The 21,399-nt window shown below is 42.4% G+C and overlaps 1 long non-coding RNA gene across 1 annotated transcript; it reads left to right on the top strand.

Annotated features, from left to right (window-relative positions):
• Nucleotides 1-10,772: 10,772 nt before the first annotated feature.
• Nucleotides 10,773-14,809, top strand: LOC146019638 (uncharacterized). The gene is made up of 3 exons (XR_014450628.1): nucleotides 10,773-10,821; nucleotides 14,145-14,344; nucleotides 14,653-14,809. It is a non-coding gene; the product is annotated as an uncharacterized LOC146019638 (long non-coding RNA).
• Nucleotides 14,810-21,399: the final 6,590 nt, after the last annotated feature.

Raw genomic sequence — 21,399 nt, 5'->3', positions numbered from 1 at the left:
TGACGTGGTCCAACAAGAGTATTTTTCATGTATATATGGAAAAATAGAGAGAAAGAGAGAATAGAAAGACAAAACAGGAGGGAAGAGTGGAAGAAGACCTCGCAAGGGCAGGGTGGCAGGGTGCCCCGGCAGGGGAGAGGTGCAAACGACAAATCAAAGTATAATGCGCCGTAAAGGAGGCGAAAAAGAGAGAATTAAAGGGAGGGGAAGAAGGGAGGAGGGGGGGAGGGAAGGACGGCCTCTAGGGTCAGGAGTTGAAGGGAGAGGGAGAGTTCTGAGAGGCTAGCCATGGTGACCATACCTTGTGGAAGGACTTAGAGGAGTGGCGAATGATCGACGTCATGTATTCCATTTTGTATGTGTAACATACGCGGGCTAGTACTGTTTGTAATGGGGCGGGAGAGGGCTTTTTCCAGTCAGCCGCTAATTGGCAGGTCATAGCTGAGGAGATGTGTCGATGTAATTTATGCTGGTGGTGCGTTAGCATAGGTGGTTTTAATGGGAGAAGGAAGTATCTCGGTTCCAAGGGGACAGCTACACCCATCATGTTCGAAATTACGTCCGCTACTTCCCTCCAGACGCTGGCAACTTTTGGGCATGTCCACCAGATATGAAGGAAGTTGCCCTCTGTGGGACAGCCCCTCCAGCACCTATCCGAGGTGTCAGGAAACATCCTATGTAATCTAGTTGGAACATAGTACCAGCGATAGAGAAGCTTGTAAACGTTTTCTTTGATTCTAACGCAGATGGAGCTGGAGGATGCATTGTCCCGTATTTCCTCCCAGTCCTCATCATCCAGAGAGAGACCTAGGTCTCTTTCCCAGGCTATTTCGTGCGGGGCCCGTGAGGAAGCCGATCCAGCGTCTAGAAGGGAGTAAATTATGGAGATTAGGCCCTTGGATGAGTCTCGTCTCCAGCAGATATATTCAAACGATGTGAGGGGTCTGGATGTGGGAGTAGGTGTAATTTTAGCATGGAAGTGCCTTATCTGCAGGAAACGAAAAAAATCCGCGTTTGGGATTGCCGTGTCCCCCCGGACCTCAGAAAATTGAGGGAAGTTTGCGTCAGTTGTGATATCATTCAAATAGTAGATATTGTCTTTTAGCCAGCTTGAAAGGGAGGACCGGCCTAAACCAGGAGGGAAATCTGGATTATGAAACAATGGGATTAGTGGGGAAGGGAGTGGGGCGAGCTTGTAGTTCTTATTAACCCTGTCCCAGACAGTTAGGGCATGGGAGACTACCGGGTGGGATCTAGCTTACACAACGAAATTCTTAATGCCATTGGTGCAGCAAAGTTAACATTAAGGCAGGCCCAATCAATTTTGGGCCTGTTTAATTTTGCATGCAGGGTTATACCCATGGGTAAAACTTTTTGTAGAAAACTACAGAGGGCCACTGTTGGGATTCGTAAGCCGCATCATTTCTTCCGTTTGTCGGCAGAATTGAAGCAGGACCTGCGAGTTTGGGATGTTTTCTTATCACATTTTAACGGAGTTTGCATATGGCAGGCACCACCGGTTGCAAACTCTGTTATTGAATTGTTTACGGACGCTGCGGGTGCTTACGGTTTTGGTGCTTTCTTTGCGGGATGCTGGTGGGCAGAGAGGTGGCCCGAGGCGTGGGTACAGAAAGGTTTAGTTAAGAATATGCTATTGGAGATTTTTCCAATAATGGTGGCATTGGAATTGTGGGCCCATGATTTGAGGGATAGGGAGGTGAATTTTTGGTGTGACAATTTGGGCGTGGTGCATGCGATAAATCACCAGAAATCCACCTCCTTACCAGTTCTTCGTATCCTAGCGCCTATAGTCTTGTTATGCCTGGTAAACAACATTACACTGAGTGCCAGGCATGTACCTGGTGTTGAAAATTTAGTAGCCGACGCTTTGTCCCGCTTCAACTGGTCCAGGTTTAGAATGCTTGCCCCTGGCGCTTGCTCTATAGGTGAGCAGTGTCCAATTTTTCTATGACAGGTTCCAGAGGAGGGGTTGAAGATCTGGCCCAGCGGTCTCTTGCGCCGAGGACTTTGAGGGCATACCTGGCGGCATGGGAGCGGTGGAACGCTTTCATGCTGGAGCAGGGCTCCAGAGGTAAGATTTTTGAGGAGTGTGGTTACCGAGGACGCTGGCAGTTGGCCGGTCCTTGGTAAAAGGGCAGTTGGCCCTTATTCTTACCGTTTGTTATTTTCATTATTTTGTTATTTTATGATATCAATTGCTGATCACCGTTCTTTACCCGCCACTTTAGTTTAGAGCAGAGAGGTAAAAATTTTAGTTAGATGCAAATAGGCTGCCCTGCTTTAAATAAATAAGCCGTCCCATTTAAGCCCAGCTATGGTGTCCGTGTCTTTATTTTTAGATAAGTGGTGTAAGTGTGGATGAATGCAGTTGCCGGTGTGAGGTTTACTGAATCTCCAATGCTTATGTGTCCATCAGTCCGCAGGAACTTATTCATGCTCCAACCCGCGTTATGTAACCTGATCCATGACCAGAACACCCTGAAGAGGCAAGTGCGGACTTTCCAGGCATACCTGTGCTGCTGGATGACTTCCTGCTAAAGACGTAGCAGACAAGGGATGAGGAGGTATGTGGTTTGGAGTTTGGATAATGACATTTGTTACCAAAAAAATTTAATATTTAAATGTTTTTTACTAAAAACATTAATATTGTTGTGCCTTCATTCTCTCAGTTCTCCCAGGCTGCTGTGCTGTGAGAGTTGTTCGAAATTAAAATTATACGCTTCTCTACAAACACAGACAAGAACTTCACCACCGAGAAAAGTGTCACAAACAGCTGATGACTCTGAGAGGTGAGTACTTCATTCTATATAGTGACACGTGCAAATATTTATGAACAGCAGCTGGTGTGCATTACACAATGCATAGTGATCGGTGTGTAATACACAACGTATACTGACTAGGGTTACCACCTCATACCTTTATTTTCGGACACATATTAAATACACAGGTTCTGTGAATGGTTGACTTCAAGACTCCATTTCACCTGGTTGACTTCAAGACTCCATTTCACCTGGTTTTAATCAGCCACAGAACCTGTGTAATTAATATGTGTCCGGAATTAAAGGGGTGAGGTGGTAACCCGAATACTGACCCTTCTTCAGCTGCAGTGACAACATTGATGGTGTGGCAGCTGTGCAGTTACTGGCAGAACAACTTTGTACTGTGATCAGATCTGAATAAGGGCAAAGGTACATTTGTTGTGCTGACACTCGTAGCGTGGTAGTAAGTCACAGTTTAACACTGCTGTGCGCTACAATGCCATAGCCATGTGTGCAGAGCCCTCACTTAGAGTTATGTTATATTGTAATAAGCTGCATTTGTTAGAGAGAAGATGTTATCATATTCACCTTTTGCATTCAGAGATGGGCATAGTTAAACTAGGCAAAAACCTTTGACATGTGTATTGCAAAGGGACTTGGTAAGCCTTGGACCAGCTCACTGGGATGTTTCTATGTGTAAAATGTATAAAGCAGAGGGGTGCAAGTGCAACAGTGTGGCGCCATGTAGCGTGAAAAAGGGCCAATGCACTGTATCAAAAATATGGGGGTGGTTCACACAGTCCACCAAAATATGTAATTTCAGCTCTGTCAATGAGGAATGTTGTGGGCGAAGGGAGATGGCTGGATGGTTGGCTTCTGTTCTGCTTGGAAAGGGGTGTACCTAGTATTTGTATTTGAGGATCGAGCAGGCATGGAGGGATAATTTCCATGCACATATTTATTTCAGGATAAGCTGAAGGAATTGAGCGGCTGATGAGGATGCTCCTATTTGAGAAATGTCTGAAGATGGTGACAATACAACACCAAGAGCAAAGAAGGCTAAATATGCTACTTCATTCAAGAACATATGGTTGTGCGAATTCAATTGGCTTGTGAAAAGAGATGACTTCAATGGAGAATGTAAGATTTGCCGATCTAAGATTAATATCCAGTACGAAGGAAGGAGAGCACTAACTGTACATTCAGAAAGCAAAAAGCACAAACTATGTGCTTTTGAAAAAGAGAAATCACAAACAATTTCTAACTTTTTCCCAAAGAAAAACCTCAAAGGAAGAAGATACTATTGCTGCCATTGAGATTACTTCTGTCTATCATGAAATTAAACACCATCACAGTTTTAACAGCCAAGATTGCACAAACAAATTGTTCAGCACTCTTTTTACGGATTCATCTTTAGCAAAAAAAGTTTTTTTGTGGGAGAACAAAATGTACCAGTATTTGTGAGTGTGTACTATCTGTGGCTGCTAAAGAAATGCTTTTGTGTGATTTAAAAGAAGCTAAATATTTTTAAATTGGTACAGACTCCTCCAATAAAGGCAAGGTTAAAATGTTTCCAGTTGTCGTGCAGTATTTCAGCAAAGAATGTGGTATAAAACAAGGTCTTCTGGACTTTTACACAGACCCTAATGAAAAAAGTATTCACATTAAAGAACAACTTTGTCGAATTCTTCTTGAAATCAAAAATGTTTCTTCACTTTCTGCTGATAATGCCGCTTTTCAATTATGGTGTACACAATTCCGTATACCAAAAACTTAAACTAGAAAACAAAAGAATTTTCAAAGAAAACTGTAAATGCCATATACTGCACAACTGCACAAAATTTGCCCTTAAGGCCATTAAATTTGATGTCGAATCACTGGTGTTGAAAGTTTATAGTGAGTTTTCAGCATATTCTCAACGAACGGAAACACTAAAGAACTTAATTAGTTTCTTTAATATGGAATACCGTGAAATTTTGCGTCATGTCCCAACGAGATGGTTGAGTTTGCTGCCCGCAATCAAACGTGTACTTACAAATTGGCCAGCTTTGCGGGCATATTTTATTGAAGAAGAAGAAGTATGTAGCACATTGTGTGGGAAGCATTCAAAGATGAAAACTTGCTAGCATTGGGCTACTGTTACTTTTTGCACAATGTTATGCAGATATTTGACCTTAAAATTAAGCTAATTGAGAGATATTCTGTAACCCGCACTGAAATACATGATATAATGCTTGAAATTTTTCAGAAGATTAAGACAAATTTTTTGGCAGTTCAACACATGTTCTCTTAAACAAATTGAACGAAATGGATAAGAACACATTTGACAGAGAGGCAAGGCAGATCTTTTCTTTGAACGGTGTATCGATTACCTCAATAAATGGTACGATTTTCAAAACTCGGAGTTCAAGAAAATGTCCATATTATCGATGAATAATCCAATCGCATGGAATGATTTAAAAGATTTGGCGGGTGAACTGAAACTTAATACTGAGGAAGACAAATTATACAAAGATTTTTCCATTTTGAGAGCGGTTCAGGAAAAAATAAAACAATCAAACGAAAGAGTTGATTTAAGATGGGGTGAATTTTTCTCAAAAATTGAAGAGGGAGCAGGTAATTAGCTGAAGAAGATTGTATTTTTTGTTCTATCCATCCCTGTTTCTAATGCTGCCTGTGAGCGCATTTTCAGTATTGTAAATTATATTTGGCGTAAGGAGAGAAATCGCCTGAATGAAGAGCACGTGAAAGCAGAAGTTCTTACTTTTGTTAACTTTAAAATGGACTGCAAAGAGTTCTACACATTTGTTAGGTCGAAGCCAGAAATCTTTAAAAAAAAAAAAAAAACTTTATTCATGATCTAAAAAATCTGTGAATTGGGAAAAAAAAACAGACCAGACCAATGAGTAATGTAATAAAAGTGGGATTAGAAATGATTGACGTGGCGGAAGTCCAGTGTTGGAGGGTTCCACTTTTTGGTAAATAAACTCTACGTCTTATAGTAAGATGCAGAGTGGTTCTGCCATTTATTTACAAGTTTTTCTAATCACTTTTCAGACATTTTTCAATGGTCCTGTCTGGGTTTTTTTTTTTCTATTTTGCATTTTGAGAGAGGTTCAGGAAACTATCGAAAATTAAACTGAAAGAGTCGATTTAATATGGGCTCAATTTTTCTCAAAAACTAAACAGGGAGCAGGAACAGAACTAAAGAAGTGTGTATGTTTTTTTCTCTCCATCCCTATTTCAAATGCAAATGATATTTGGCGTAAGGAAAGGAACCGCCTGATTGAAGCGCTCAGAAGTTCTGACTTGTTCATTTTAAAATGGACTGCAAAGAGTTCTACACATTTGTTTGGTCAAAGCCAGAAATATTAACGTCTGTACATTCAATTAGTAAATATAGCTTTAAGAAGTAGGCCAGACAGGTTTTGATTGTCAGTTGCACTGGTAACTTTATTCATGACATATCAAATATGTAAAATGGGAAAAAAAACTCCAATGTATAATGTGAGAAAAGTGTGATTAGAAAAGGTTTAAGTGGCGGATCTCCAATGTTGGAGTGTTCACACTTGTTGGTAAATAAACAACGGAACCACTCTGCGTCTTATACTAAGATGCAGAGTTTTTCAACCATTTATTTACAAAATGTAATGCACATCAACACTGGATTACCTTCACGTAAAGTTATTTTAATCAATATTCTTTCATTTTTCCATTTTCTCTTGTCTTGTCTGTTTTTTTTATCTATTTCACAGATTTGATATGTGTAGAATAAAGGTTTGTTTTTAATAATATTGTCTTAAGTGCACCACCTATGGACAGTCTTTCTTTTCTTTGTATTTTAGCTATGTAAACTGAAGAGAAAAAAAAGGGATGGGAAAATAAAACCACACCAGTCTTGCTATGCACTTAGATCTAGAAATCTAATGGTTTGAACTGATTCGTTTTTTCTGGAACAATTGGCGGTTGGACATAAATCCCAGCAGATTGAACAGTCACAGACGACTTTGGTAATCAATAGTTACAGCCTCAATAACTGAGACAGCTGACGGTGAAAAACTTCTTTGAATGATTGAAAATAACGCTAAAAGCAGCACATTTCTGCTGCAGCAGGTCAATCAACAGGAAAAATCAAAACTGGTTTGATATAGTGATAATTACTAACGGCCATATAATAGCGGTCTATTCTCTGTGCATATGGTGGCCCCTGTTTTTCTTATAACTTCAGCGGGTAACCGATCTAAGATATAGATATATAACATTACATCCACCCAGGGATAATATGCAGTATATTTACCTGGGCACAATTCGTGCATTAGCATCCATATTATAGATTAATCTTCTGGATTTGAACTGTTAGTTAACAGTTACCAAAGTTTGGACACTGCTTGATACATTTAAAATAAATTACTTATTTGTGTATGTGTTTTAATTAATGGAAACTGGTATTGCTGTATAGGAAAGGCTAAGCTGGGCATCAATAGTAGATCACCGTGAGACAGTTGTCATTTAGAAAATTACTGCCGGAGGTTGAATTACAGCATAAATACAGTGAACATGTGCTGGAGGCAATTTGCCTAAATTACTGGCTATTATTAATAAGATTGATTACAACCCACATCAATGTCCTTATATATTGGTGTCTTCAGTATATATACTAAAAAATGGGAAAAAGGAAAAAGGGAAATTTTGTCCGTGCACTAGTATCCACTGCAATAACTCAATGTAGTTAGTATAATTTAATATAATGTTCCACAATGAAAAATAGTATACTTGATACAGTTGTATCGTTTAGTCATATAAGTGGAGGTGCTCCCCAGAGAGTAATATAGTATAGCACAAAAAAGACAGAAAAAGGACACTCTCTTTTTTTGGGGCACAACTTGTTAGTAATGTGATTTGAATTAGTTAAAAATTAACTTTTATTATTTTTAGTTAAAATATATGAGCCGACTTATAACACACAAACGTTTACACTAACCAAACATTAAACATATAGATTCTTGCCAGGGTAAATTTCTTTCCCTAGTTAGAGCAAGAAGGTTAGAAAAAGAGCAAGATCACCTATTATATCCTCCTGCCTCTATAATTGGTTTAGGGCAGGTGGGCTTGCTCTTACTAATGAAAAATACAGCGAAATATTTCCTTATGTGTTCCTCGGATGTCTGATTATGCTCCTCTAGAGTTCAAGTGGGAGTCTTACTATAATAAATTGTTTGATTCAGACATACCCAATTACACCAAATGTGAGTTTCCTATAAGTCACTATAACTAGCACATGGCGTACGTTAATCTTAAAATAAACAGTGTTTTTTGCGTGAGGGTAAGTAGTTGGTAAAAAATAGATGGAAAGGAGAGAAGAAAAAAAGGGAGGAATCTCCTTCCAATCTGTAGCTACTGCTGCTGCTTGCTGTATTTGAACCGATACCAATGTGGCAAGTGAGCGAGTGCTTTCAGATTTTTCGCCCACTTAAGGAGTAACATAAATAGACAAAGGTATATATACTCACATATCCATAGGTAGATATATATACCTTTGTCTATTTATGTAAATGTTTGTTCGGCCACATGCTGTCTTGAGAAAAATGTTTTTACATTAAAACGTCGACAATGGCGTTGTGACCCGATTTGTTCAATAAAATCTTCTAAAAAAGCCCTTTTGGAGTGATGCTGCCATTCTGCTACCATTTGTTTATCTTTTGCGGAGGGCACCCAAAGGCGATTGTTACCTATTAAGAGTGAGTGTTGGCTCGCACCCCCTGCATATATATATATGTATGTGTGTATATATATATATATATATATATATATATATATATATGTACGCACGATCTGCGTTCCAGGACATAGCTTCCTTTATCCTGGATGGAGGGGTTGTTTGACTACACCATTGTTCTAGTGTGGCTGTCATCCTGAGGACGGGGGTTGTATCCCTCGAAAGCGCTAGATGTTAACTAGCCAAATACACTTGCTGTGATATTACTGCCTGTGTCATGTGCCTTCATTATTGGAGTTCTATATATATATATATATATATATATATATATATATATATATATATATATATATACAGTTATGCCCAGGTACATCGTGGTTTACAACGCGCTTTTGAGGGCTCTGACTCGCGAGTTGCAGATCGCGTTATGTCCTGCGTTATGTACCACGCCATGCAATACATAGTTTAACCACTGGGTGACTAATGCTCCACGTTAAGACTTTACGCTACGGATTTTTGCTAACCAGCCACTTTTCACTACGGATTTTGTCCTTACTTTACGGACAGAGTGTTTTGTATTTATTCGCAGAAGCAGCTACGTACGGTCATTTATGTAATTGGTACAGAAGCCATGCTAACCTTTGCTATTGCTGGATGACTACTTAAAACATTATTTGAGGACCTACAGTATCATACTTTACACTACGGATTTTGTCCTTACTTTACGGACAGAGTTATTTTATTTTATTCGCAGCCGCAGTGACGTACGGTAATTTATGTAATTGGTGCAGAAGCCATGGTAACCTTTGCTATTGCTGGATGACTACAGTACTTCAAACATTATTTGAAGACCTACAGTATCATACGGAGCATGTCATACAGTACGTTCAGTACTATACTTTATGGGGCATGTCTTGTATTGGACGTTGCTGTACAGTATATCATACACCAAGGGAGCACAGTTAATCACAGGCAACAGTGGCCTAGAGGGTAGAGGCACAACTTCACCATGTCAGTATCAGTAGTTCGATCCTCAGTTGGTTACAATATATTTTTATTTTTTAAACGTTCTTTTTTTTTTTTTTAAACCAATACAGGTACTGTAGTTACAGTAGTTGGTGCTTATCAAATTCTTTCGGACTTTTCCACAAACAAAAATTCACAATGGCAGGCCTCCATGTACACGATAGTTAATACCCATACTGTACATACTGCGCTACAGAGAACGTTTTTTTTTCGCAAAATAGATTTTGCTTTTCAGGTAAAACTCCTTGCCTTGAGGACCGTGTTTCGGGATAAAATTCGCTAACCTTTGCTAACCAGCCACTTTTCACTACGGATCTTGTCCTTACTTTACGGACAGAGTTTGTACAGTATTTATTCGCAGAAGCAGCTACGTACGGTCATTTATGTAATTGGTACAGAAGCCATGCTAACCTTTGCTATTGCTGGATGACTACTTAAAACATTATTTGAGGACCTACAGTATCATACTTTACACTACGGATTTTGTCCTTACTTTACGGACAGAGTTATTTTCTTTTATTCGCAGCCGCAGTGACGTACTGGATGGTCATGAACTGTATTTGATTGGTGCAGAAGCCATGGTAACCATCTGCCAGCAGTAAAATCACAGGCAATAGTGGCCTAGCGGGTAGAGGCACGCCTTCACTATCTCAGTATCAGTAGTTCGATCCTCAGTTGGTTACATTATATTTTTATTTTTTAAACGTTCTTTTTTTTTTTTAAACCAATACAGGTACTGTAGTTACAGTAGTTGGTGCTTATCAAATTCTTTCGGACTTTTCCACAAACAAAAATTCACAATGGCAGGCATCCATGTACACGATAGTTTATACCCATACTGTACTGCGCTACAGAGAACGTTTTTTTTTCGCAACAATAGATTTCTCCAAACTCAGACACAGACCGACACCTCAGACAATAAGATGTTGATTGCAGTCATATGTTAATTGCAGTCTGCCTTTTTGTTTCGCTGGTAATTGTACATAATTCAAATGCACCTATCAGCTTCATGAAGGATTTCCTTTGTCTCTGCCAGCATAAATTCAGCTACAGATACTAAAATTGTCAAACTACTGTATCCAGTTTGTTTTTCTGCATCTAAACCGTGTAGAATTGCTACGGATCGTCTCTTCATCTCTTGCCTGTATACAAGCACGAGATTGTACCTGTACACCTGGACTATTCATTCTGCTGAATCCAAAGTCAAGTTGTTGCTGCGTTCCTGTTCTACCAAGCTTTACCATCATACTGCCTTCCTTCCGCAAGAAGAGTACGGTACTGTATCTTCTCGCTGGAGCAGTAAGTACACTATACAGTAGTACAGTCATTTGTACATTTCACTGATTGCTGCATTACAGTATACAGTAAGCAGCACTACAAAACGGTCCCTGCGCGGAAGCGCTCGGTTCCCACCCTTCCCTGAATGAAGCTGTTTGCCTTCTTTTCCTACTGTTCAAATGCACCCGGTGCAGAATACTGTATACAATCGCCTGCTGTGTATACTGTATTCAGATACTGCAGGCTGCCGCTATGAGTATTGGGGCAGATGTATTAAGCCTTAACAAGAGATTCAATCCAAGGGTGATAAGGAGAGATAAACGTCCAGCCAATCATCTCCTTTCTGACTTTTTTTAAACACAGCCTGTAACATGGCAGTTAGGAGGTGATTGGCTGGATGTTTATCTCTCCTTATCACCCTTGGATTTACCTCTTGTTAAAGCTTAATACTGTACATCTGCCCCACTGTCCGTAAATACTAGAGTCTGTTTCGCAGACTTACTGTATACAGTATCGAGTAGTGATATCGTGATTTTTGATGCCTTACACGTTCAGTGCAGTGCAGTAGAGATAGCGCCATGTGGAATATTGTACAATGTGTTAAAATTGCCTGGTGTGTATGGGCCGCAGATCCCCGACTAGCGATGACAGTACTCTATTAGGGTGGGCTACTTTAGGCTGCTAAATACTAGTTCTCTCCGTAATACCATTGGTGTAATACCGTAAATAACGTATTTTTTCCTCAAACGAGGGGACCGGTGTTTTTCTCATGTTTACGGACTGTTTCGCAGGCTCAGTCAGTAATAGGAGCACATGTGATATCGTGATTTTCAGCCATGTTGGGAATCGACATGGCTGCACAGTGCAGTAGAGATACTGTAGCGCCATTGAGAATATGCTATTTAGAATAGAATAGAATTGTATGCTATTGTATTGCATACGATGCGATTTGATGCGATTTTAATACTGTACAGTATGTACAGATGTACCCAGATGCCTGTTTCATACTGTATGTGAAATGGCCCCCAAGACCCCATTTTTAATTGTATTCCCACCCTGGTGGCTAAATGCCCCCATTGTTAACGCCACCCCACTATCAACGCCAACCCGAAGCGTGGCGAGCGGCGGCGTTACGCGTCCTCCGACCTTTTCATACCCCCACAATCCACGTCGGCGTGGAGTTGATTTTATATAGTGTGGCGAGCGCAACGAGCCACCGAGCCCGAAGCGTGGCGAGCGGACGTGGATACCTTCACAGCTACTGTATACGCGTCCCCTCGCGGGCTTCACAGGTATCCGGGTCCCCTCGCGGGGCTCGCCACGCTTCGGCCTCGGTGGCTCGCTGCGCTCGATATAGGGATAGGAGCACATGTGATACTGTATCGTGATTTTCAGCAATGTTGGGAATCGACATGGCTGCACAGTGCAGTAGAGATACAGGTACTGTAGCGCCATTGAGAATATTGTACAATGTGTTAAAATTGCCTGGTGTGTATGGGCCGCAGATCCCCGACTAGCGATGACAATACTCTATTAGGGTGGGCTACTGTAGGCTGCTAAATACTAGTTCTCTCCGTAATACAATTGGTGTAATACTGTAAATAATGTATTTTTTCGCTACTGTATTTTGCACTCAGTCATACTGTATTTGTGTAAAAAAAATCCCCTAGCTGTGTACAAAATCCCCTAGCTGTGGGTGTTCGTATTGTAAGTACGAGGGGCGGCAGTACGCATCCTCTGACCTTTTCATACCCACACTATCCACGTCGGCGTGAAGTTGATCTTACTGTACAGTATACCGTATACTGTAGCGTGGCGTGCGCAGCGAGCCCCGCGAGGGCACGCGCATTACTTCACAAGTATTACGCGTCCCCTCACGGGTCTTGCTGCGCTCGTCACGCTTCAGGTTCGGTGGCTCGCTGCGCTCTATACAGTATACTGTACTGTAAAATCAACTCCAAACTCCACGCCGACGTGTGTAGTGGGGGCTGCCTGCGCTCGCCACGCTTCGGGTTGGTGTTGATAATGGGGTCTCGTTAACAATGGTGGTGCATTTAAAATAGTCATTACCCATCAGGGTACTCATCTGGTTGCCTGTACAATTAAAAATCGTTCCTATCGCTTCATATCACATGCGATGCGATTTTTGGTTGTACAATGCCCTGCGATGGAAATCGGGGGCGCCTTGATAATACACAAGTACCCCATTTTTTTTTAATCATGCTACTTTTTGCCAATTTTCCGATCTACAGTAAATCTCCAAGTGTGTATAGTGTAGGCCACCAATGGGAGACACAACACTAGCAAAGTCTCCTGTCTGCTGATTTGACCAGCATGCCAGCGATGATGGATAATTTTTCATCCATCATCGCTGTGTGTGTGTGTACACCGCGCGTGCTTTCAACTTGCGGACCGCCTCTGTGCCTCCCCTTCTCCTGCTCCTTCCCCCTGCTCTGTGTTGTTATGAGCAGGGAGAAGCCACACATTGCCACCTCATCCCTTTAATCCTGGAGACTGTACTGTATTTGGTACTTTATAACAGAAAAAATGGGAAAGGTCACTTATCGGGCGCTTGAAGGAGTTTGTTCTGCGCTGTAATCTCCAAAGTTAAATCTTATGGGAACTGAGTTCTCACCAGTCCCATATGCGTTGTATGTAGTCTCTCCAGGGCACATCAGCTGGGCTTTAGTACTGCCAAAGGTCCTGGTCCAACGATTCCTTTCTCTGTCCCATACACAGTCCACCAACGCGTTTCTTCCTCCGCAGAGGACTTTTTCAAGGTGTCCTGCATTACTGCGTATGAGCCCTTTATACAGTATACCTGGTCTATTCCCGCTTCCTGGCCGGACTCTAATTAATTGTGTAGAACTACGTGTCCCATAGTCCTTTGCGAGGAACAGCGGGACTTCCTGTTTGCCGCTGCCGGCTTACAGGGTAGTCTTGGCAACCCTGACGCTCAGACGCAGCAGAGCGCAGGGTGCGTGTTCACGTCACTCCCGATCCGGCACTCTTATACTGTAGATCCTTTATATCGTGGGCTGTTTGTAGACGTTTGTGTAATGTCGTAACGTCACTTCCGGTTTCGTCTGAAGTGACTACAGCTCCCAGGATTCCTCTCACAAAGTGCCGTGATTCCGGGCAGTGTATTTGGTACTTGTCTATTATCACGGCGCCCATCGCATCGCATACCACTAATTAAGGGAAGGCAACCCTACCGGCTGCACGTCCGGCCCCAACTTTACTCCTGCCTGCCCGGCTGCCAGCCAGTCGACTTGTTGCCGAAGTACCAAAATTTCCATTACTGGTCAGTATTTACGGTACATTACTGTATCTTGTCTCCACAGTTCCTGAGATTAAACATGCCGCCAAAAATCACCAAAGAAATGAGCCAGATCATCGTCAAGATGAAGCAAGATAACAAGACAACACGAGAGATCCAGGCTTGGCTGAAAGAAAGTGGTACTGAAGTTCATTTACAGACTGTGCGCAATCATGCTTCTATGAGGATGCGCCCCAGATACAGAACTCCTTCTCACTGCACATTGTAAGTACAGTACTCTATACAGTATTAGCAGATTCTATAATTACTGTACTGTACATTATTACTGTATACTGTACTGTACCAGGCGGCTTCAAGCTGTGGCCCTCCAGCCGTTGTGAAACTACTGTACAATTGCCATCATGCTGTGCCATCGATTTGCTATTAGAGAAAGATACTGTAAAGTACAATTACAGTGTGGCAAGGCATGCCTGGATGTGTAGTTTCACAACAGCTGGAGGTCCACAGTTTGGACATGCCTGCTGTACTGTACAGTATGCTGTACAATCATTTTTGTCTTTGTTATACTATAGGAAAGTCCAAAAGATTGTAGAAGAATTAACTTGTGGTGATGATGAGCGTACTGCTGGAAAAATAAAAAACATTCTTCATTCGGACTATGATATGGACGTTTCAGTTTCCAGTGTGAAACGGATGCGAAGAACAATGGGATGGAGATATTGTCGCACAAGGTAATGTAAAATACTGTACTGTACAGTACATTAACCTTAATTTTACAATACTGTATACTGCAAGTCATAAGCATTTAATGTCTCAATGGTCCTAATTTTTTTTTACTTACTGTACCTGTAGGCTGCATCCCATGATACTGTAAGAGATGTCAATAAAGAAAAGAGAGTGATACAAGCTCAACAGTGGATTGACAGTGCCGAAAAATTTAATGATGTACTTTTCACAGATGAAACTTCTGTTTCTATGGAGAGGTTCTCAAGAATGTCCTTCCGCAAACCTACCTTTATCTCATTGAAACCACGAGCAAAGTTTCCATTAAAAGTCCACGTATGGGGAGGTATATCTCGCAGGGGTGCTGGACCTATGTTAGTTTTTGAAGGTACTGTACTGTACATTTCTACTGTAGTTTTAAACAACTCAGAACCCTGAAATGTGTACATGTTAATGGCATCTTACTGTATCTCTGTAGGGATTATGGATAAGATCTTCTTCCAAGAACAAATAGTCGATCGTGTTTTGGTGCCATTTATCAGAAAATACTATCCATCTGGACACAGAGTATTCCAAGATAATGACCCAAAACATTCTGCTTCTGCAAAATACATGGAAGAGAGAGGAATAATTTGGCAACGCACACCACCAGAGTGAGTATTATTCGAACAGCATTTACTGAACTACAGTACACTACTTATTGTACAGTCGTGATTTTATTACTACTGTACTGTACAGTACAGTATGTTAATACAGTAGTACGTACTTAACTTTTGTATGTACTGTACTACGTATACTTTAGGTCACCGGACATGAACCCAATTGAAATGGTCTGGGCACAAATGAAGAAGTTCATCAGGAATGAAGTGAAACCGAAAAATAAACAATAACTTTTGGATGGGATCAGGACTTTTTGGGAAAAAAAACTGACACGTGTCCAGTGTATTTAGTACATAAACCATCTGGACACCGTCTTGCCTGTCGTCATTGAGCGAAATGGGCATGCAACTGCTATGTAGATTCTCCAGTACTGTATAATACAGTATAAAGTACTGTACCTGTAAAACTGAACCCCTCGCAGCAGTCTCTTCCAGTACAGTATACTGTACTGTACAGTACAGTACCTCTCCTTTTACTCGCTGTCCACCTCACAACTTACTGTATTTCCCTCCCTTCAATGTTTACTTGACATGTACTACACATTGCAGTTTATGATCTTACTGTACAACACTCTTACAGATTGTCATGTGTACTGTAACTCTCCCTCGCTATTATTTTTTCTACTCTACTATGAGCAAAATCAAGCGTGTTTGGGCCAGAGAACAAAGGAAAGGCAATGAAATGGAAAAAAAGTACTGTATGTTTATGATCTTACTGTACATTATCTCTCTCCCATCCCCTTCCCCTGCCAACATGTGTCTCCCCCCCCCCCCCCCCCGAAATCCTTGTGACCATTCAGTACTAACGCTATTCTTTTTTCTTCTCCCCTTATCCACCACATGCCACTCTACCATGAGCAAAATCAAGCGAGTTTGGGACAGAGAACAAAGGACTGGCAATGAAATGGAAAAAAAGTACGTTTATGATCTTACTGTACATTACTGTATCTCTCTCCCTCTCTCCCATCCCCTTCCCCTGCCAACATGTGTCTCCCCCCCCCCCGAAATCCTTGTGACCATTCAGTACTAACGCTATTCTTTTTTCTTCTCCCCTTATCCACCACATGCCACTCTACCATGAGCAAAATCAAGCGAGTTTGGGACAGAGAACAAAGGACTGGCAATGAAATGGAAAAAAAGTACGTTTATGATCTTACTGTACATTACTGTATCTCTCTCCCTCTCTCCCATCCCCTTCCCCTGCCAACATGTGTCTCCCCCCCCCCCCCCCCCCCGAAATCCTTGTGACCATTCAGTACTAACGCTATTCTTTTTTCTTCTCCCCTTATCCACCACATGCCACTCTACCATGAGCAAAATCAAGCGTGTTTGGGACAGAGAGCAAAGGACAGGCAATGAAATGGAAAAAAGTATGTTTATGGGGCGAGATTTATTGTGTTTACCGTTTTTCCGAAAATGCGATTTTTGCTCAAATCGCCCTTTATCGCCGTTTTTTAAAATCGCATTTTTTTCCAGAACTAGAATATTTAATGAGGTGTGTATTCCGGCATGAAAAGTGCGACAAAGTGCGATGTACAGTAGGGCGATTTTCGGGATGAGAATTGCGATTTTTTAGTCATGAAAAGTTGCAATTTTTTGGAAATGTGCGATTTTGTGATTGAAAAAAAAAAAATTGGCGTGAGGTCCCCCCTCCTGTACATAACCAGCCCCGGGCTCATTGAGCCGGACCTGGTTCCAAAAATACGGGGGACAAAAAGCGTAGGGGTCCCCCATATTTCTGAAACCAGCCCGGGACTCTTGGACCGGTCCTGGTTCCAAAAATACGAGGGACAAAAAATCTGGGGGTCCCCCGTATTTTGAAACCAGCACCGGGCTCCAACAGCCCGCAGTGTCATGCCACAGCCGGGGGACACTTTTTACACAAGGTCCCCCGGCCGCACCATGAGCACCGTGGCTGGTCAGCCTTGGACGGGGTACCTGGAGGAGTGGGGACCCCCCCAATAAAGGGGTCCCCCCCCAGCCTTCACCCGTCCAGGGCTGAAGCTCGGGGCTGTCACCGGCGTCCCTGGCCATTGGACGCCGGCCTGATAGGGTTAAATTGTCATTCCTAACATTGCTTAATACAGGAGAACTGCAAGTGCCAGCAGACCTCCCCCGCAGGCTGGGACTTGGGGAACCACAAGTCCCAGCATGCGGGGCATTAATGGGCCCGCTGGGACTAGTAGCCCACCTGTAAAAAGAATGTTAAAATAAAGCACACACACAGAAAAGTATGTCAAACACAGCAAGTCCCATCATTCAAGTTTTTGTCCCTACATTAGTGTACTATTTACGGAAGCCCTCCACTAAAAACGGAAAAATTCGCAGAACAAATTTGCGCCGCTCATACCAGACCACAATACAGCATTCACTGATTACGGAAGCCCTCCAGTAAAAACGGAAAAATTCGCAGAACAAATTTGCGCTGCAGACCACAATACAGCATTCACTGATTACGGAAGCCCTCCAGTAAAAACGGAAAAATTCGCAGAACAAATTTGCGCTGCCCATACCAGACCACTATACAGCATTCACTGATTACGGAAACCCTCCACTAATTCCGGTTATTTTCGCAGGACAAAATACAAAATAAAGTACAGTATGCTGTAGTATCGTATATTGAGTACTAAATCCGGTATACTGTACAGTATTAATCGCAGGAATAATACTGTAGCAGCTGCAACGCACAGTTTATTAAATTGATTAATACAGTATGAGGCCTCCCATATACTGTACTGTATGAAGACACAATTTTATTAAAGTTAAGAAACTCATTCACTGTATAGTACTGTATGTCTCCTGGATTGATTACTTTAGCCTACTGACTACCATGTGTACTGCGTTTTGTGTCATGCGCTGGGGAGTGTTCACTTCCAAAATGGATTCTGCTCGGAGGCTGCGTTACAGCTACGGCGAGCTGATCATTTTGGTTAGCTGCCGGGACAAGCCTCTGAGCAATAACCGGGAGAAGCGCAATGCTTACAGGGATGCGCGCAGGATAATACTACGCAAGTACTGCCGGCTGCGCAGGATTAGGTCGCTCCAAAGAAAATGGAGCGACCTAGTCACAAGGCAGCCTGCGAAGCTGGAGGCCCTGCGCCGTTCCGTCGCCAGTAAGTACTGTACACTACTCCTGTTAGGTACTTTACATTGAACTCTACTGTACAGTATACTGTACTGTATTTAGATTGTGTACTGATCCTGTACCTACAGTACGTACACCAACTACTGTAGGTTGACAAGCATTGTGTCGACACCCCTAGGTCAACAGACAGCAAGGTCTACATGTGTTTAGGCCAACATGGGTCAAGGTGGACATGTGGTTAGATTGACACAAGCATTACAGTATGTCAACATTCAGAAGGTCGACATGGTGTTTTCCAGTGTTTTGGGGATCTGCCATGTACTGACAGGCGAAACGGTATTTCATGCCCTAACATCCACTAGGGCAGGGGTGTCAAACTCAAATTCATCCGGGGCCACATCAGCAGTTTGGTCACCCTCAAAGGGCCGGTTCTACATCTTCCCCAATATTTGCAGATACAGTAATAATTACCCCGAAACACCATTTTTAAGGGCATATCCGCAAATACTGTATTAGGTAATGCAGCACTGTATACAGTATTTTTAAAAAAATTACTACAGTATACAGGTACTGTACTGTACTGTATATTCGGCTTGCCCATGGTACAGTCAGAGCCGGCCTTAGGCATAGGCAAACTAGGCAATTGCCTAGGGCATTTGGAATGCCTGGGGGCATCAGCAGCTTCTGCTGATTAAAATGATATGCAGCATGCCTATGTTCTGTGTGTGAGTGAGGCTGTATCTGCATATGAAATAGTGTAATCATGGAAATCACTGTAACATAGCATTCTGTATGCAGGTACAGCCACAGTCGCACACAGAATATAGGCATGCTGCATATCATTTTAATCATCGGAAGCTCCTTGTGTGTCCTGGTCACATAACAATGCAAATAAGAGGAATTTTCAGCAAAAAATGCACCCAACGTTAGCAGAACTGGCCAGGAGCTGCATGGCTTATTGAGTCAAGATATATGAGGAAACATCTGTATCCAAGCAGAGGCAGAGGTCACAGTGTTAGCGGCTGTGCGAGTGCTGTCTGTGGGTGGGTTGGTTGTGCCATAGTGTTCGGCATATGTGTAAGGGGCATTATGTGTGTCATGTATACTGTAAATGCATTAATACAGTAATGTGCGACATATGTGTAACAGGCATTATGTGTGTCATGTGTATACGGGCATTAATAATGTGCAACATACTGTATGTGTAATGGGCATTGTGTGTGTCAATATGTGTATGAAGGGCATTAATAAAGGTTGGCATAATGTGTAAGGGGCATTATGGTTATAAGGACATTAATAACATGTGTCATGTGTAAGGGGCATTACTGTGTGGTATTATCAGGGGTGCCGAGAGAAAGGGGTAGGGGGTACAAATTACCCAGGCCAAAGTCTGATGGATGATGTCCCTGATCACATGACGGTACAAACATTGGCTGGCGGGAATGCTGTAATACTGTAGGTGAAGGCTGCGTGGGCCACATGTCGAGGTCTTGCGGGCCAGATTTGGCCCATGGGCCTTGTGTTTGACACCCGTGCACTAGAGCGTGGTGGGATAATAAAATACAGTACTTGTACTTTACTGTACTAATGTTTGAAAGGACACTACAGTATACTGTAAATGTTATTTTTACACAGGACGTCAGAGGAGGAGGAGGGAAAGGGCACTTTTGTCATTAAGTGAAAGCGTGGCAAGCGGTATGTGTCCTATCCACTTTGGTGGGGAGTGGATTTTATAATGTACAGTATGGCATCCGCAGCACTTTATAAAATCCAGTCCACGCCTTTTTGTAAACCCACCCCTTCCCCATTTACAGTAATAAGAGTAGAGTAACTTTATGAAAACAGCACATTTTCTAATTTTTCTAATTTTCCCACAGTGCCTCCGCTTGAAAGTTTGCAGGCCGCTACAGCCGCCCCACCCGGCTCAACAGGCGCAGCCGATGCCCAGTTTGAGAGTAAGTCCTGCCATTTCTTAATTGTGTTTACAGTACAGGTACTGTACAGTACTGTATGTGTGTGTTTTTCTTCTTTAGAACTTGTGTCTTTTCTAGCCGTGCCGTTGGCCGAGGCTTAGGGGACGCAATGCACTTTTCTAGTGTCCATGTTGACTGTGTCGACATTCAGGCAACAATAGTAAAAAACTCGATGGTGAACTTTTTAAATGTTGACCATACCCATGTCGACCTAATAATTTAGTTTTCCTAATGACCATGTCTCCCTAACCCATGTTGACCTTCATGCACGTCGACCTTCATGCACGTCAACCTTCAGTGGTCGACCTAATGCTTGTAGACCTAATGTCTGTCTTTCCTATGACCCATCTTTGTTTGCTACTACAGTACAGTATACAGATTTTTCGCAAGCGCAGCGGTCCTATCCACTTTGGAGCGGAGTTGATTTTATAAAGTACAGTATGGCGGGCGCAGCACTTTATAAAATCCAGTCCACGCCTTTTTGTAAACCCAGTAATGAGTACAGTAACTTTATTTAAACAGCACACTTTCTCATTTTTCTCATTTTCACACAGTGCCTCCGCTTGAAGACCAGGGCACCCTGCCCTTGCGGGCCGTTACAGCCCCCACCGCCTCAGCCGCTCCGTCTGAGAGTAAGTCCTGTCATTTGTTTATTGAGTTTGTGTTTTTTTTTCTTTCTCTCCTACAGTAATTGTGTCTTTTCTTGGCGTGCCATTGGCCCACGCTGGCAGCGTCGGCCAATGGCAGCCTAGCGCAGCCTTGCGTAGTCAGCGTTGTGTCCATGTCAGGGGGGTGGGGGTGGAGCGTTGCGCCAATGCCTCTGATGCACAAAAGGAGGCAATTGCCACTGGCAGTACTAGTGTACATCCGGTACTGCAC

This window comes from Crinia signifera, chromosome 7 (assembly GCF_055691185.1).
Source record: "Crinia signifera chromosome 7, ASM5569118v1, whole genome shotgun sequence".
Lineage (NCBI taxonomy): Eukaryota > Metazoa > Chordata > Amphibia > Anura > Myobatrachidae > Crinia > Crinia signifera.
This window is presented reverse-complemented; position numbering and strand designations above follow the sequence as displayed.